The sequence below is a fragment of the Scyliorhinus canicula genome, chromosome 1, assembly GCF_902713615.1.
Source record: "Scyliorhinus canicula chromosome 1, sScyCan1.1, whole genome shotgun sequence".
NCBI classification, from domain to species: Eukaryota; Metazoa; Chordata; class Chondrichthyes; order Carcharhiniformes; family Scyliorhinidae; genus Scyliorhinus; species Scyliorhinus canicula.
The window spans coordinates 138,377,309-138,396,703 of NC_052146.1; the positions used below are offsets into that span (position 1 = coordinate 138,377,309).

Below are 19,395 nucleotides of genomic sequence, written 5' to 3' on the forward strand. Positions count from 1 at the left end.
TAGGGGTTGTGCAGCACCAATGTCTCTTTCAAATTGTTGCTCTGAACCCAGTGAATGTGGGCAGGCTGGTTAACTGTGTTGGGTGTATTGCAATTGAGCTGGAGCCACCAGAGCAATAGAACCATAGAAACCATAGAATTCCTACAATGTAGAGGGAGGCCATTCAGTCCGTCAAGTCTGCACTAACCCTCTGAAAGAGCACCCTACCTAGGCCCTCTCCACCGCCCCTTTTACCCCCTTCATTTCTGGACACTGATGGTTATTGTATCATCCTAGCTGACAGTGGTTGTGATTACCTGCCACAGACTCTCACAATTCTTCTTAAACTACACGATGCTTTTAAATTGTCCACATGATACTCTGTTCATCTTGTCAAAGAAATCCAGACAAATTTGTCAAAATATTTAAAGAAATGTTGCCATGCCTCACTTCCTTTCATTAATACAATCCTGCTCTATTATGTCAAACCCATTTATGTCATCATCCCACTTACAGTGACAAAAATTGATGTCCAGTCAATTACATATTCATATCTAATACTTACTGTCCATGTCAATGTCAGCTTATCTCTGGCATGCTTAATTCAAGAAATCCTTTAAGTCCCTGCCACTATTACAGACTTTCTTTTATTACCATTTATGTCAACAAGTTCTTACCTTCACCAAGTCATCGAAAGGAATGGGAGAGACACCAAAGTATTTGGATAAACGACCAGAGCTAATCTGAAAAGAGTGTGTCTCAAATGAAATAGCCGAGCTATTTAGAGAATAAGCTATGAAAAGCACATGCAAATAAATAAAAATGCAGTATTAAAATTTATAAAATTTTAAAAAATTATTTTAAATACTTAATATATGCAGATTTAAAAAAACATATTAATGCATTATATTATTATACATTTATCGTTCCGTGCATGCAAATAATTTTTCATTTAAAAGATGTCCACATATACGTCCAATTCTAATTCTCTTCTGCACCTAGTGGTGCACTAAGGGAGACTGTTGTCTCTGGAGGGGCACCACTCCACATCAAACATGGCTGAACAGGAGTCTCTCCCGCTCTTACCGCCAGCCATTGGCGTGTTTGGAGGGATCTACAGGTTGCAACACTCAACCTGTTTCACCATTTGGGCGGCATGGTAGCATAGTGGTTAGCATAAATGCTTCACAGCTCCAGGGTCCCAGGTTCGATTCCCGGTTGGGTCACTGTCTGTGCGGAGTCTGCACGTCCTCCCCGTGTGTGCGTGGGTTTCCTCCGGGTGCTCCGGTTTCCTCCCACAGTCCAAAGATGTGCGGGTTAGGTGGATTGGCCATGCTAAATTGCCCGTAGTGTCCTAATAGTAAGGTTAAGGGGGGGAGTTGTTGGGTTACGAGTATAGGGTGGATACGTGGGTTTGAGTAGGGTGATCATTGCTCGGCACAACATCGAGGGCCGAAGGGCCTGTTCTGTGCTGTACTGTTCTATGTTCTATGTTCTATGTGATCAATACACTTTCCTTGGCTATTAAGTCCTGGGGCGGGAATCAAACCTGGAGCTTCTGACTCAGAGGCAAGGACGCTACCTACTGCATTACAAGACTCCCTCCAAATATATGTAATGCGCACATTATAGAGGCATGTGTAAAACTAAAGATTTTTAAAAAGTGATTAATTCATAACTTTCTCCCAACATCTTTAAAGGGCTCCCGAATCATCCTTACCAGGTGGAAATCCAGGCCTACATCATGTAAGGGTCAGGCAGCACGGTAGCGCAGTGATTAGCACTACTGCCTCACAGTGCCGAGGACCCGGGTTTGATCTCGGCCTGGGGTCACTGTCAGTGTTGAGTTTGCCCATTCTTCCATGTCTTTATGGTTCACACCCCACAACCCAAAACGATGTTCAGGGTAGGTGGATTGGCCACGCTAAGTTGCCCCTTAATTGGGAAAAAAGATTTGATACTCTAAACTTATTTTTAAAAATACATCATATAAGAGTCCCTCATGTTGATTCCCTTATTTCCCCTTGTTTGTGTTGTTGTCATTTTTGATCCATAGATGCTTAATGGACACAAATCTTCAAGTCAAGCAGCAGAGACAATGAGGAATTCAACAAGTTGCAACACAGTATATGGTGTTAGTTTTTCGAACAGGAGAACTCAGACTTTTCAGATCCCAAGACATGGGATGGGACCCAGTTCAACTGATTGCCTGGTGGCCCACGAATTGGTCAAAAGGCCGTATTCTGCCTGGTAACAGTTGGTGATGGATGCTGCCTGAGTGGAATGGTTTTCAGAGACCCAAGGAGCTCAGTTCTGAACACAGGGACACGGACCTCTTCTCTTCTCTTTCTCTGTCTCCAGAAAGGCTGTGAGTTGATATATTCCTGAATCTGCAGGCAACCTGAATGAATGAATTGACAGTGAAACTGTTACAGGCTGCAAACAGTGACATGGATGTAAAGCTTTCTTTGAAGGAAGGTCTGCTTAAAGACAACCATCTGAAATAAAGACTCTTTTTCCTTTTACTTATTATTTTCAACCCTCTCCTTTCCTCTGTGTTTGCCTGTCTTGTGTGTTGAGAGTGGGGCCAAGTTAAAGTGGGGGATTAGGAATTAGATCATAGTTAACCAATTGTACTTGCCTCACATTTCATTATATCTCTTTATGAATAAAAATAAACTGTTTAAACTTACAAACCTGGTGACTGTAATTATTGGGCAGCCAGGGGCCAAGGCTTTGATACTTTTTGAATAATTATTTGTGAATTCACTTGTGTTACAACTTTGGGTCAAGTGGGGCTGGATTTGACCGCGCACTAGCCCAGGGGTCGTAATATAGTTTCAGGAAGCAGTTTAGAGACATCAAGCATTTTAAGATTGTTTCTCATCTATAACAAAGAGTAAGATCAAATGTGGGATACCTGGATTATGACATCTCTGTTCTCTGGTGTTATGGGCCAGTGTTTACAAAACTCCAAAGTATACCATGGAGATCACCTGACCTACAACTGTTGATAGATTTTGGCTACGATGAGCACAAGGGCCTACCTTTCAGGTGTTATTCAATAGAGGCCTTAAGCATTTTAAAAAAAATATATAAATTTAGATTACCCAATTCATTTGTTCCAATTAAGGGGCAATTTCGCGTGGCCAATCCACCTAACCTGCACATCTTTGGGTTGTGGGGTTGAAACCCATGCAAACACAGGAAGAATGTGCAAACTCCACATGGATAGTGACCCAGAGCCGGGATCGAACCTGGGACTTCGCCGCCGTGAGGCAGCAGTGCTATCCACTGAGCCACCATGCTGCCCGTAAATCCCTAGCTGACATGGCGGATTGGAAATGTGAGCACATATCATGTCAGAAGTGCCTACCTGTCATATTGGTGAAGATGCCCAGTGCCAATGGAAAAAAAAAACAAGCATTATAATCCCAAATGACGGGCTGAATGTCTGTTTTGAGTTCAGTTTTTGCCCAGTGTTGGCTATATCCAGCAAAAGCAGATCTTGGAACTGCCTGCAACGAGGTTTTAAAAGATTTCTTTGGTTGAACATGGAGTCCGGAGGTATTAATTCTAACTGACCCCCCTCCCCCTAGTTGACAAATGTTTGCCACATTGTCAGATCTGCCTCCGAACTCGGTGATCTCTTAGATTTCCCTCAGCCTCCAATCCAAATATCCCTTGCCCCCATCTTGATCCTCCATGAACCCCACCCCAGACAGAAAGAGGCCTCTTAATCCCAATCAACAAAACACACAGGCTTGCTGCAATGCTGACAGTGGCTGGGTCTTGATAACATTTTTCTGGCTCCATTATAAAAAAGTCTGAGGTTGAAAATAGCAGAATGCCTCGGGATGTACCATTCAGCCATAGCACGAACGCAACCAAAAATAGATATGCCTGAATTACTAGGCCACTGTAGATATAAGCTGCCTTCTTTGGCTTGCACCCCAGGTTTGTCCGTTAGAAGTAAATAATAAGAATCTTTATTAGTGTCACAGGTAAGTTTATATTAACACTGCAATGAAGTTGTATGTTGTTATTGAATGTCTGAATTTTTTTAAAGGAATATTTTTATCGAAGGCATTTTTCATATATACAAAAATACAAAGCCGAACCTCGGCAGCAGATAACGAAACTAACAATGCAACCCCCCCCCCCCCACCCTCCAACCCCCCGTCACTTCAAGCTGAACTCCTTTTTTTCCCTTCCCCTCATACCCCCCAAACAAAACAAAATACCCATAACTACCCCGCTCACCCTACAATTCACTTCAAAGAAATCAATAAACGGCTTCCACCTCCACGTATGGCGAACTTAACTTTTACCAGGTATATTAATTCCGCCAGGCTACTCACCCATACCCTCGCCTTTGATGGCGCCGAGTCCCACCAACTGAACAAAATCCATCTCCGGGCTATCAAGGAGGCAAAGGCCAAGAATTGGCCTCTTTCCCACCTGACCTGGATCTTACGACACTCTGAATATCGTGACCTCCAGACTCGGAGCCATTCCTAAACCCAGAATTTCAGGCATTACATCTGAAAACCCTTTCCAAAACTCCCTTAACACTCAGACATGCCCAAAACATATGCACATGGTTCACCGGCTCTCCCACACACCTCCCGCACCTACCCTCCACCCTGGAAGGAACCGTCTCACTCTTGAGAACGTCATGTGGGCTCCATGCACCACCTTAAACTGGATGAGGCTAACCTCGCTTACAATGAGGGAGCATTCATCCTCCGCAAGGCTCCCTCCTCACCCCGGCCCCAACTCCACCCCCAGCTCTTCCTCCCACAAGTGCCTGGCTTCCTCCACAGGAATACCCTCCCTATCCACCAGATCTCCATGTATATCCGCCACTCTCCCCTCCCAATGTCATCCCCGGGCAACAACTTGTTCCAAACCCTCAATGCTAATACCACCACCAGGCTCACGGAGTACTGGATTGGCGAGACTGGAGAGGGCGCCAGTTGGAGTGCCCTCAAAGTCGTCCCACTACATAATGCTGCCTCCAGCCGCCCACAGACCAACCCCTTTACCGTCTATTTCCGAACCATTGCAATGTTTGCTGCCCTGTAGTAATTCAACAGACTTGACAAAGCAGGCACCCTTCCCCCACGCCACCCCCGTCAATCCCTTTCCAGAAACACCCGCCTTACCCCCGGGGCCTCCCCCGCCCACATGAACCTCGAAATCATCCCATCACCTTTCCAAAAAGAGGACTTAGGAACAAGGATATGGAGGTTCTGAAATGCGAGCAGAAACTTGGGCAGCACCATCATTTTCACTGTTTGTACACACCCTGTCAAATATTCACCTCTTGACGTCCACCTTCATACCCAAGTTCAACTTATGCAGCTGGGTCCAATTCCACACCACCTGTATATCAAGATAGTGGAAAATCACCTCTGCCACCCGGAATGGCAACCCACCCAGCCTCCTCTCCTGCCCGCTGATATTTATCGGAAATGTTTCGCTTTTTCCCATATGCAATTTATATCCTGAGAAATGGCCAATCTCCCCAGGATGCCCATGATCCTATTAACACTCCCCACCGGGTTGGGAATGTACAACAGGAGGTCATCTGCATACAAAGAGGCCCTCGGCTGGATTCTCAGTTTCAGGGACTCTGTCCCCACGCCGTGTTGAAAACTGTGGTCTTTTAGGCCAGATTCACAACCTTGCAGGGGGCTAGCAGGCAGCTGTTGTGGATCTTGCAGCTACAGCTGTCGATATGGCCCCTGCACTTCTGGGTCAGAGTCCCTGCCCTGCTCCATGGCAGACTTAGTCCATGGGCCTGGAACGCGGAAATAGTACCCCCGATTGGCCGCGGCCTGACCCAGACCGCCTGCACAATAAAAGCCGTGTCCCAAATGAGGCCCTCCCTGCCCTCTGATTGGCCCTCCCCTAAATGAGGCGGTCGCAGACTGAGTCCGCAGCCGCTTTGCGAATATCCCGAATGGCAGGACCACATTAGAAATACTCCGTTGGGAATTCGGCCGGTCGGGGGCAGAGAATAGCGGGGCGAGCCTCAAGCAATGGTCTCAGGTGGTGGATTCTAGGCGCGGCGTATTCCCTGAGTACACCGCTTTTCGGGAGGTGGAGAATCGCCGAAACCGGTGCCTTTCCCGATTTCATGCGTGAAACTGGATTCTCCGCCCGGGCGCCAAACGCGATTTTGGCATTGCGGTGCGGAGAATCCAGCCCCTGTGTTCAAACCCTCCCAGCTCAATCCCTCTGCACCCCCTCGAGGCCCTGATTACCACTGCCAACGGCTCTATCACCAGAGCAAAAAGCGGTGGGGAGAGCGGCCATCCCTGCCTCATCCCCCAGTGTAGCTAAAAATTGCTCCAAACTAACCCTATTCATTCCAACACTAGTCTTTAGCACTTCAAACAACAGCCAAACTCAATCCACAAACCCCTTCCCGAATCTGAAACAGTCAGATATGCCCACTCAACCCGGTCAAAAGCCTTCTCCCCATCCATTGCCACAACCACTTCCACTTCCTGTCACTCCAAGGACATCATGATAATGTTGAGCAGCCTACATATATTCAGAGATATCTGTCGCCCCTTCACAAACCCCGTCTGGTCCTCTCCTACCACATCTAGTATGTAATCATCAATCCATGACACCAACACCTTTGCCAATAACTTTGCTTTCATATTTTTCTTTTTTTTTTAAATTTAGATTACCCAATTATTTTTTCCAATTAAGGGGCAATTTAGCGTGGCCAATCCACCTACTCTGCACATTTTTGGGTTGTGGGGGCGAAACCCACGCAGACACGGGGAGAATGTGCAAACTCCGCATGGACAGTGACCCAGAGCCGGGATCGAACCTGGGACCTCAGCGCCGTGAGGCGGTTGCGCTAACCACTAGGCCACCGTGCTGCCCCTTGCTTTCATATTTAACAGTGAAATCAAACTGCATGACCCACACTGCTCCGGGAATTTGTCCTTCTTTAAAATCAGTGATATGGACGCCTGCGGCAACATTGCCGGGGGGGAGGGGAGATACCCCCTTGCCATCGACTCATTATACATCCCAACAAGCAGGAGTCTCAGCTCCGACCTGAACTTCTCATAAATTTTGGCTGGAAACCAATCTGAAAAAAAAAATGAAAAATCTAAATTGTTTATTGTCACGAGCAGACTTCAATGAAGTCACTGTAAAAAGCCCCTAGTCGCCACATTCCGGCACCTGTCCGGGGAGGCTGGTACGGGAATCGAACCGTGCTGCTGGCCTGCTTGGTCTGCTTTAAAAGCCAGCGATTTAGCCCAGTGAGCTAAACCAGCCCCTTATCTGGACCCGGTGTCTCCCCTCCTGCATCGAACCCACACAGTTCATACCTCCCTCAGCCCAATCGGGGCCCCCAATCACTGCACCTTCTCCTCCTTCACTCTTAGGAACTCTAGCCAGTCCAAGAACTACCGCAAACCCTCCTCCCTGATCGGAGTTGCCGATTCATACAGTCTTCAATAGCAGGGCCTCAAAGACCCCATTCACCCCCTCTGGCTCTGACACCACCATGACTCTCTCATCCCTCACTCTTCCAATCTCTCTCACTGCCACCTGCTTCCTCGTTCTGCTTGCTTTTTCCCCGTGCTCATAAACCTGGCCTCTGGCCCTCCGTAGCTGTCCTACCGCCTTTCCCGTGGACACCAGCCCAACCTCCATCTGGAGCCTCTGTCTCTCCTTTAGCACCACCTCCTCCAGCGCCACCGAATACCTCTGGTCCACCCTCAGGATGTCCGCAGCCGCTCCACCTGTTCCACTCTCTTCCTATGTGCCCCGATCAAAATAAACTCCCTGCTTACTTCTGCCTTCAATGCCTTCCACAGCACGGAGGCCGTGACCTTGTAGCCATCTAAGATGACCACCGGCAAAGGACCATGGGAATTATGGCCAACCCAGGGCTCAGACAGATACACAGCCTCTGTGTATCTAAAACTCAGGTAACCAGACCTTATCGAAACCCACGCTCGTTTGCATTCTAATGGCCCATTTTCCCAGGACAATAGAACTCCAATCAAGCAACCGGTATAGCCACAGACTGATCGGCGCCACTCCCCTTACTCAGAAAGCCCAACTGCCAAGGTCAATGACCACCAAGGACCCGCCCAGCCACCAAGGCACCCGCCCCTTTATTGGCCGAAATCAAAGACAGTGATCAGAGCCCTGTCGAACGATTGGGTCCAAGGTTAAGGACTGGCCCAAACAGTTCAAAATCGCAGAGGGATAAAAGAGGACACAGCCATGTGTTCTGTCCCTTTTGGATCCGGCCTGTGCCAGCCCAATTGCAGCAGGAACAACCAGCTAAGTTCAAGACCAACGATCGCTACCTGACGGATGAGCCCAGCAGAGACGGAGCCACTTTCTTCGAACCAGCCAAGTGAAATCCAGATAAAGGCCTTTATCCATTTGCACAGTGCCGGTCACCCTGAAGTTAAGTAGAGGTTATTGTAGCTGATAGGTGTAGTTTAACTCGTAGTAGATATTGTGTTTGCATGTTGAGATAACTCTTGTGTATGTAAATAAACCATCTTTTGCACTAACTAACTGGTTGTGTGGTCACTTGATCGATATAAGAGAAGGCTTGTGGTTCACTAAGATATATAGAAATACCCACAGTATTGGGGACGCTGTTGGGACTGAAACAGAGCAACAACCTCCCCTGTATTATTCAGCTCCACATCAATTCGAAAGGCCACCCTCACCCTCTCACAGGCCGTCTTGTCCGCCAGCAATCCCAGATCCAGCCTCCGCTGCAGCCGCTGAGCCTCCCGCTGCACCAGCCGCAGGTCACCCAGTGCAGCATGCGGTCAGAGACCACGATCGCCAAATAAACCGAACCAGCCCCGCCAACAGCGCTTTATCCAGTACAAAGAAATCAATCGGGTGGCAGGGTGGCACAGTGGGTAGCACTGTTGCTTCACAGCTCCAGGGTCCCAGGTTCGAATCCCGGCTTGTGTCGCTGTCTGTGTGGAGTCTGCACGTTCTCCCCCTGTCTGCATGGGTTTCCTCCGGGTGCTCCGGTTTCCTCCCACAAGTCCTTAAAGACGTGTATGTTAGGTGATTTGGACATCCAAAATTCTCCCTCTGTATACCCGAATAGGTGCCGGAATGTGGCGACTAGGGGATTTTCACAGTAACTTGGCAGCACGGTAGCATTGTGGTAGCACAATTGCTTCACAGCTCCAGGGTCCCAGGTTCGATTCTGGCTTGGGTCACTGTCTGTGAGGAGTCTGCACATCCTCCCCGTGTGTGCGTGGGTTTCCTCCGGGTGCTCCGGTTTCCTCCCACAGTCCAAAGATATACAGGTTAGGTGGATTGGCCATGATAAATTGCCCTTAGTGTCCAAAATTGCCCTTAGTGTTGGGTGGGGTTACTGGGTTATGGGGATAGGGTGGAGGGGCTGACCTTGGGTAGGGTGCTCTTTCCAAGAGCCGGTGCAGACTCGATGGGCCGAACGGCCTCCTTCTGCACTGTAAAATCTATGAAATCTATGGAACTTCATTGCATTGTTAATGCAAGCCTACTTGTGACAATAAAGATTATTATTATTAGACCTGGTGCACATGTGAAAAATACAAAAACTCCTTCATCCTCGGCCTCCCAAACCGCCACGGGTCCGCCCCTCCCATACGTTCCATGAACCCCATCAACTTTTTCGCCATAGCTGAAACCTTTAGGGATCTAGGGCATGACTGCACTAACCTTGGATCCAGAATCGTATTGAAATCTCCCTCCACGATCAGCCAATGCGTGTCCAGGTCTGGAATTTCTCTGGAACCCGCCTCAAAAAATCCACGTCATCCCAGTCTGGGACATAAACAGTCACTAGCACCACAGGCATCCCTTCCAACTTACCACTAATCAGGACTGGCTACGATACTGTCGACTTCAAAGGAATCCCTCTTGTTGATCAGCACTGCCACCCACCTCGTCTTCATATCCAACCCCAAGTAGAACACCTGTCCCATCCACCCCTTTCTCAGCAAACACCTGTTCATTTAACCAGGCATTCAGCCGTCGCACATTCCACATAATCAACCGGGTCAGGAAGGTTCCTGCTCCCCTTCCTTGCCGGTCAGCCATATCCTGTCGTTATCCAGCCCCCCCCCCCCCCCCGGTCCATGCCCCACACTCCTCTGGGCCCTCCCCAAGATGTCCGTCATCATCCCTCCTTAACCAACTGCACCACGGCAACATTTCCCATGTCAGCACCCTCCCCACTCCTCTCCATAACCAAACAAAAAACCAACCCACCCCCTCATCCCCCGCTTCCTTCTGTCGACACCCCACTTCACTCCCATTAACTGGCCAACCAGTTAGCATGAAGGCCCCTGCTCAGGGCCTCTGTCTACCCACCCCCCTTCCCGAAATCCGCCCTTCACCCCCACCCCCCGAAACCCATAAGAAAAAGCACACTCACCCTCTCCACTCCCATTCTCATTAAATTCATAAATCTACCGATCCTGTGACCCACATTCCCCACATGGAGCATCTCCCCAGTTCAGTGTCCTCACACTCCTCTCAGTCCATGGTCTCTCATAAAGTCATTCGCCTCCTCTGGCGTATCTAAATAAAACTCCCGATTCTGATGTGTGGCCCACAGACGAGCAGGATACAGAACCCCACACTTCATCCCTGCCTTGTCGAGGGCAGCCTTGATCTGATTGTAGCCAGCCCACCGCTTGGCCAGTTGTAAATCCTGGTCCTGGTATATTCTCAGCTTGTTCCCCCCCAGGTGCACTTTTTCATCTGCCTCGCTCATTTCATGAGTTTCTCCTTATCGAGAAAATGATGCAGCCTCACCACCATCGTCCTCGGTGGCTCACCTGCCTTGGGCCTCCTCCTCAGTGCTCTGTGCACCCGATCCACCTCAAATGAATGGTCAAAGACCCCCTCCCCCATTAACCTCTCCAGCATATTTGCCACATATTTAGTGGCCTGCACTCCTTCGACCCCCTCAGGCATCCCCACAATTCTGGGATTCTGCCTCCTGGAGAGATTCTCGAAGTTCTCCACCTTCTCCCTGAACCTCTGTGGCTCTCTGCCACCAGCACCATCTCCACCTCCAGTGAGGTCAGCTGGTCATCATTCTCCCCCAGCGCCTCCTCCACTTTCTGGAGTGTCGGACCCTGTGCCATCAGCCTCTACTCCACTCTCTCGATAGCTGCCCTACGTGACTCCACCATCTTAACCATGTTATCTGAGACTCACTTCCTCTGCTGCTGGAACAGCAGGGGCGCCATCAGCAGTGCCCTTAAACTGGTCCCCCAGTTCAAAATGTTCACGAGCTACTCTGTAGACCATTGGGTAAGCAACGATGCCCCAGAGCCTTCCGCCATCTTTTTCTGTGTCGCACCTCGACTATTCTTGCGGTTAAGCTGCTGCCTCTTGTTACAATCGGAAAGTGATCCCACCAGAGGCGTATTGCACTCCTTCAGTCTGCATATTCATTAGCAAACGCCCCTCAAATTAGGTGGGGAAGGACCAGTAAAATCCATCACGAGGGGGGATCCACCAAATGTGCGACCACTCACTCCATGGCTACCACTGGAAGTCACCAACATTTGTAATATGTTAACAAAAAATAAGATTATGGAACTGTTAGTCATCATCTGAAGGAGTCAGCTATAGGTTCATGGCATGATTCAGGTGTGGCTTTTTATTGGATATTGCTGGGGTGCACCCAGATATTAATCTTATTTGTACTTTCAGGTGGTGACCTTGCATTCAGGCATGTCCTATTTTAATGTCAGGTGTTCACCTCTCGTGGTCTTTAGTAAAGTGTTTTTAAAGGAGTTTTGATGCACTGTTTTAACCACCGAGGGTGGACAGCATATATTAATGCTACTAATGCATAATAACTGTTATTTATTCGCAGTATGGGCCACAGTTGCTGAAATGTGCTCCATGATTCAACACTGCTGCAATTTCTGTTGAGCAAGAATAAATCAGCAGTGTTCCAGGAGATCCAACACGTGGTTTCCCTGGAAGGTTGGTAACTAAGGCTTCCCTGCTGGGAATCTCTTACAACACCAGGTTAAAGTCCAACAGCTTTGTCGGAATCTCTTCAGAAGGAAGAAGTGCCACCCCCCTCCTATTTATCTTGGGAATAGCCTGCAGCAGTTGCTTCTTTGATATGATCAAATTGGTGAAGGGAGGGTTGAGTAGGTGTTGATGGTGTTATCAGCGTTGTTAGTGATCGGCGGTTCCAAGGTGCCATTCAGTCACACCTCTCAGCTACGCCAGCATGAGTCAGTCGAAGGAGGCCCCTAGTCAGAGCCGGTTAGTTACTTGCTAATTACCTTGGCTTGGCTGCAAGGGTTTCAGGGCGGGATCCCGTGAGTCACTTCCTGTGCTTGTTGGGCCCCTATTCTTCCCTCAGTTCTGCCAGAGCAGTCAGACTCGAGCCTGCCTCTCCTGCAGGCTGTATGTCAAGAGATCTCCAGCCACTTCTCAAGCAGGAAAGCTCAAGACAAAAGCATTTCAGCACACTGAGCCATTGAAGTATTTATGTTAAAGCAGCTCTTTGATCAGTGACCTGAGTTCATTGAAATACTGCTGGTAAGTGTCCAATTTTTTTTCCTCTCTTTTGAAATCTGACAATCTACTGTTATGCTGCTCGTGCTGCCTGTGACGAGCTGTCTGGGAGCCATCTGGAGCTGTATGCCGATGGTAGTGTTTGTAAAGATCTCTGAATGCACTTTGCTGATTATATCCTGGTACAGTGTGGCATTTGTAGTTGTATGGAGTTATGTAGATTAAAGCCGGGGGGGGGGGGGGGGGGGGGGGAATAACTGCACATTTTGCTGGCAGCTTCTCCTTGACTGTATGCGGAATGTACAGTTTACAACTGCAATCAAAGAGCAGTCTGTCTTTTTAGGATAGGTCCTGCTCCTGACCACTGCAATTACCCTTTGACGCTCTAGGGCAAATGGTCATATTTTTAGTAAAATGCCATCAACCATCACACTGGTCTGCACCCCTAACAGATTGCAGAGGCAGCACTTTAGGAGGAAAACCGCAGGAGCATTTTGTGCATTGTTGCTTTGAATCACCCATTGGGTGACATTGACAGAGGCAATGAGTGGTGGGGGTGGGGGTGCATAGGAGAGTTTCTAACGGGGGGGGGGGAGAGTCACTCTGCAAATTGCAGACACTCTTTGAAGCTAACATTGAAAGTGAAGCAATAAACATGGGCTTTCAGCAGCCACTGGTTGAGTCCTGAGAGTAGTTTCCCTCCCCAGCTCCCGTTATCCCTGCATTATATTACCAGGCCAGCATTTACCCCGGAGCTTCTCCTTGTCTTCAGAGAGCAAGAGTAGTCGTGCTGCTGCCAGAATCTGATTGGGTCCAAATGCAATTGTCAGAAATGCTTGCTTGAACCACAATCAGACCAATTTAAACTGGAAGTTTTTCCTTCCAGGTAAATCTGTGGCTTTTAAAAATTGCCCGAGTCCTGCCATGGTTCACTCTCGATTATCTGTACAGTCTGCCAAAGGTTGCGCCGGAAATAGGAATTTGTCATAATTTTGCATGAGGTTTCAAGTTGGAGCAAAATTACTTGCAGCTTTAAGTGAAAACAGGTCTGCTGAGCATGTAGGAATGGAGAGAAGGTGGGAGCTAAAGGAGTCAAACTTATAACCAGGGCTACAAGGTTTGAGAATAATCTGCTCTCTAAATCAGAACTCATGCGCCACGCACCAGAATTGGCAAACAGTACCTTTGCGCGGAAATTTCAAAGATTCAGAGCGGTTTCAAATGAGGTGTCCCTGCTTTTAAGAACAGAGTGAAAAAGTGTGTGATTTAATGAGGAAAATGCAAGGTTCTTCCAAGTATTTCAGACCTCACCGATGCAGGGAGTTTGGTGAGGTGGGATGTGCGGGGAATCAGTCTGGTAGAGCACTGCGTTTGTGCACATTTCCCTGGAGTGCTTTATTAACACACTCGTGTTACTGTAAGTGTGAAAAACTGCAATTGGGGATGGGTAATGCTGGCCTAGCCAGCAAAGCTCACATCCCTTGAAAGGATAAAACAAATAAAAGAATGGACATTGATGGCAATTATCAAACCAACACGGTAGCATTGTGGATAGCACAGCTCGAGGGTCCCAGGTTTGATTCCGGCTTGGGTCACTGTCTGTGCGGAGTCTGCACAACCTCCCCGTGTGTGCGTGGGTTTCCTCCGGTTTCCTCCCACAGTCCAAAGATGTGCAGGTTAGGTGGATTGCCCATGCTAAATTGCCCTTGGTGTCCAAAATTGCCCTTCGTTTTGAGTGGGGTTACTGGGTTATGGGGATAGGGTGGAGGTGTTGACCTTGGGTAGGGTGCTCTTTCCAAGAGCTGGTACAGACTCGATGGGCCGAATAGCCTCCTTCTGCACTGTAAATTCTATGAAACACCCACCAGAAAAAATCTAATCCCAAACTGTCTTAAACTGTGCACCCCAGTATCAAAACAATCATTTAAAGACCTAGATAACAATATTCATAAGTTCCAAAATGTGCTTCATTTTGTAAAATAATTAGAGGTTTCATATCAGCATTACATAAATTGAAATATTATTATAATTTTGGAACAGAATATTTTTGAATGCATTTTTAACATTCAAAGATTCTGACTGAAAAAAGCTACATGCTTCGATTTGTTACTTGGTAAAAAGAAATATGGAATTACTTCTCCTGGTTTTCCACTGCAGCTAGTTGCCATATGTGAGCGGTTAGAGTGTCACCAGGGTATTTGATCATGGGGGAAGGGGAAATTAAAGCCAAGCTGGATGTTGACCTGAGCTGATTGTTTTTCCCCTCTTTAACCTGTGAGTACTGAGGCGAATTGTATTATTATCTACCCTGAAACAAGCCATTCAGCCGAGATCAACCACCCTCTTCAACTCTATCTCCCATTGAATCATGTGGCAGTGCTTGCGATTTGCTATTTTGCTAGTCTGGATTCCAAACGCTTATGTCCCATTGACAAATCTTCTCCTTCACACCGTGATTTTTCAGCAGAGTTACTACATTCTACAGCAGAAAAGTTTTTTTTTTTTAAATTTCGGCAATTAAGGAACAATTTAGCATGAACAGCACCAGTCCACCCACCCTGCGCATCTTTGGGTTGTGGGGGTCAGAACCACGCAGACACTGGGAGAATGTGCAAACTCCACATGGGCAGTGACCCGTGGCCGGGATCGGATCCAGGTCCTCCACTCTTGTGAGGCAGCAGCGCTAACCACCGTGCCACCTCCGATAAATAGTTTTACAACTCCATACATGCTCTTTGGAAAGAAAGATTTCCATTTGTATAGCGCCTTTCGCAGCCTCAGTTCATCCCAAAGGGCTTTACAACTAAGTAAGTACCTTTTGAAGTGTTGTCCCAGTTGTCATGTAAGGAATGCAATTTCGACCAGATAAATATTTTCTTTTTGTGATGTTGATTGAGGGATAAATATTGGCCAGGATACCACCGCTAAGGCTCTGTTCTTCTTCAAGATGATGCCACGTAATCTTTTATGCACACCTTAGAAAGGAGATCGAGCCTTGTTTTATGTCTCATATGAAAGATGGTATGTCTGACAGAGCATGCTTCCTCAGCATTACTTTGCCAGCCAAGATTTAATGCTCCGTGCATTGGAATGGCACTTGAAGCCACAACCTTGTATATCAAAGATGAGTGTTTTCAATTGTACCATGGCACACGCATAATAAGAAACTAATATTATCTGGGTTCAGACAGTGCTGTTCAATATGTTATACACTTCCCAAAGTGGTCCCTGCCACTTTTGCTGTTGCCACTTTAATTCATTCTGGGGGGAAAAAAGATGCGTTATGGAGAAAAGACTGGCACATAAAGATATCATAATGATAGTTGTCTGGGAAGTCCAAAAGTAAGGGTAAAGGGGTCTACTGTAGTAAGGGTAACAACAGTAAGGGCCCTACTGTAACCTTCTTATCAAATTTGTGAACAGCCAGCTGTTGAACACCCCCAAATTGGCCCTGTGTTGTTTCTGTGCTGGAAGTCAATAACCTCCAAACTTCGAACTATTGAAACTCTTCTGGACAGTCCTTTCTGTTTCATTGCTGCCTTCACAAGATATGACAGATAAATAAAACTTCACAAAAATAGCACAACATTTTCCAATAATTAATTGTCGGGTTCAAGCCATTTGGAGGAAAATAGTACCAGGGAAGCATCTGTATTTATTTTCCAGCTTTATGGAGCTTAACAATTACTTAAGAGGTTAGTAAATTTTGAAATCATCTTGATGTATTGTTTTAAATTGCTGTTTGTGCTTCCCCTTTAAGAAGGTGCTGTTTCTCTGGTTTATTATCAATGAACAATTGCCACAATAATGTCCTTGCACACCTAATCCAGTGTCCCACTAAAAATATTTAACTGTACACAAAATTATTCCGGAAAACGAGCAGAATCAGAGAAAAGTTGTGATTTGCTCGACAGTAAACTCTTGATCTCCTGCATGATTAAGAGTGGTCTTTTTTGAGAGCTAACTGCTCCAGGTGAATCTTCTGGATCACCCCAATGTTTCTTTAGTGTTTGGAGCCAGTAGAATAAAAATATTAATGTGTTGTTCCTTTATTCCGTCTCCGTTACTTGATCCTAAGGTTTCACCCGCATCAATCGGTCTCAGTCTAAGTGAAAGCAAGATTTTCACAAACGGCATCCTGCATAGGGACAGGATTAGCCCATTTCGCTTCGCAAACCTGTTTTCTAATTCACTTAAGTTCACGATTGATAACTCCACTATCCCCCCTACTCCTGAACCTCACTTTGTAACATAACCCTTGGGATCACTTATAATTCTAGTAACCGTTGCACTCCCTCTAATGCCAAAATATCCATCCTCAAGTTTGGCGCCAAGAACTGCTCACACCACATGTCACCTGTCTGGACTATGACAGGTAGCTGCGACAGAAGAGCCACCTTGTTTTGAATTAAATTTTTTATTGTGGCCGGAATTCTCCGCCTCTTGGGATTCTCTTTTCCCTCCAGAGGCACACCGCCGGCTGCAAGTTTCCTGTCGGTGTTGGGTGACATCAATGGGAAGTATTGATAAATGGCGGGAGTAGAGAATCCTACTGCCAGCAAACAGCACGCCGCCGTGACACTCGGTTGGGGGAGCTGGAGAATCCAACCTTATATGTCTTACTGGTAGTAAAAGTGCAAAATTACAGAACCATTCCCCAATAGTGCCAATTGGGAGGTGTACAATTCCATTATCACCAGTGATTTCAGCTGCGATTTTCCATCTCCCTATGGCAGTGAGGCAACTTGCCATTGGCCAGCGGCTGGATGTTCTGGTGCCAGCTCTTTCAACAGGATTTCCTGTTGTTCGCACTCTCCACCACTGAGAAACCCATGACGGTGACTCACACCCGTCAGTGGGACCAGAAGATCCAACGATGGAGCAGTGCAATGTCTAAGTAGCTCATATGCACTCCAGGAATGAGAAAAGCATCATTTCGATGTTTGTAGGTAGAAGGTTAACCACAATGTGAGTAAAGGCAATAGATGACAGTGAAAATGGACTACGGGAAAAGGGGAGAGTGAGAGGGTGCCTCGGGGAGAAGCTTCAAATTAACTTGAATTAATTTATGGCTTGAAGTGGAGTTATCAGGTCATGCGTAGGGCTTTCATTAGATAACAGGTGGAGGCTTAAGGTGACGGTTACTTATAAATCTTATTTTCTGCCTCCAGCCTTTTCTGTACAAAGAGGAGCAGACTGCATTCTTTATGAGAGGTGGAAGGTTAAGGAATGCTCTGGTTGAAACCACATACAGTGCATGCCAGTGTTAGCCGGTCTTGCTAATCCCCTCTCCCTCGTTTACAGATACTGCAATGTGTTGGGGGTAAAGAGTTGGGTATGACCTCAATATACTGGCACAAATAACTGCTCTCCAGGGTGGGCTACACGCCAACTGAACTTCAAAGTCTTTGCAGCATAATCTGCTACACAAGGTCATACTGGTATTGTACGTGGGATTACTAAACATTGGCACTGTAGATGCCAGTGAGAGATATTCACTCCATTATTGACTTGCCTGTTATATTTTAATGCTGGATGGATGAGCACTTCTGTATGCCTATATGTTAAAGCATTTAAGTCACACAGACCGAAAGGACATTAATTCAGCCGTGTTAGTGTATCTTATACAGGCAGCATTAGCAACCATATTGGCTTCATTACCCTTGTCTTAAATGAATTTTTAAAATGGCAAGCGTTTTTACTCCGGCTGCTGGATTTACTCTTCTTGATGCAGGTCCTGTCCACCCGTTGGAGAGCTAGCAGGGGACGTTTTGTTGGGGGTGGCCCGTCTGAATTAAGTGACTCCTTAACTGACTGGTATGAACCTTCCCAAGGGGTAAGGACCAGAGTGGTTGAAATCCTGCCAGCCAAAAGCTGCCAGCTAATCTGAGGCTGGCAACTCCAGTACAGGCAGCGCTGTCGAGAGTACTGGTGCCACAGTGAGACCTTCACCAAAGATCATCATGGGTGAGGGGTTGCTGAAGGGGGGGGGGTTAGGATGTAAGGGTAGGGGGTTGGACTCTCAGTGGGCACTTCCCTTCCCATTTCTGAGTACCTCAATCAGGTACTAAATGTCTTTTGAAAGAAGGGATCTACCCCTCCCTGCCCGAGGAGGCCACTGACAATCTGAACAGAGTTTACTGAGTGGCCTTCAAGACCCACATGAGTTTTAAATTACATTTATGTGATTTGTTAATGAGCCAATGTGCGAGTTCCCCCTTACCCTCCCAGGCTTTAGGGGGCCAGTTTTCCTGCCACTGTGAATGGGATGCACCAGCGTGAATATGCAGACTCCTAGAGCACTCCAGGGATGCGGTTGGGTTCCATTAAATCCAGCAGTCTTATTAATACCTTTGTCACACGTGTGCTTATGCGAAAGTGGGTGATGATGGGATATTATTGACGTTTGATGTCCAGAAGAATAACACATTCCAGTGTTTTTCATCAGAAACAAACATTTGAGAAAAGATAATACTGGAGCTGGCTGTTCCACTGCAATTCATCATTGGGGCATGGTAGCAGAGAAGGAGACAAAATTGCAGGGAAAATTTCTGCATAGGCCTTTATATCAGAAAAGCAGTAAGTTAGATATACTTACACTTATAAATAGGACTGCACTTTGAGGGTCAGAATATGAGACACAGGCAGTGCATGTGGCCATTGGAACACTGGGCATTCTTGCTCTGAATATAACTACACACCTCTAAATCACAGGACTGTCACAAGGATACATGCTTTTAAAATGTCAGCTATCCCTAAGCTATCCAGGTATTACGTTTGGCCGATTTTCTGTAATTCCCACCATTCCCCTCACTCGATCAGTTTAATAATAATTCAGCAGCAGAATAT

At 47.0% G+C, this 19,395-nt stretch overlaps 1 protein-coding gene across 1 annotated transcript in view; it reads left to right on the forward strand.

Moving 5' to 3' along the window:
• The first annotated feature begins 12,359 nt into the window (after positions 1-12,359).
• fhl3a (four and a half LIM domains 3a) overlaps positions 12,360-19,395 on the forward strand; it is a 127,573-nt gene continuing 120,537 nt past the window's right edge. The window contains exon 1 of the mRNA XM_038800933.1: positions 12,360-12,570. The gene's annotated coding sequence lies outside the window, so the exon portion shown is untranslated. The remainder of the gene's footprint in view (positions 12,571-19,395) is intronic.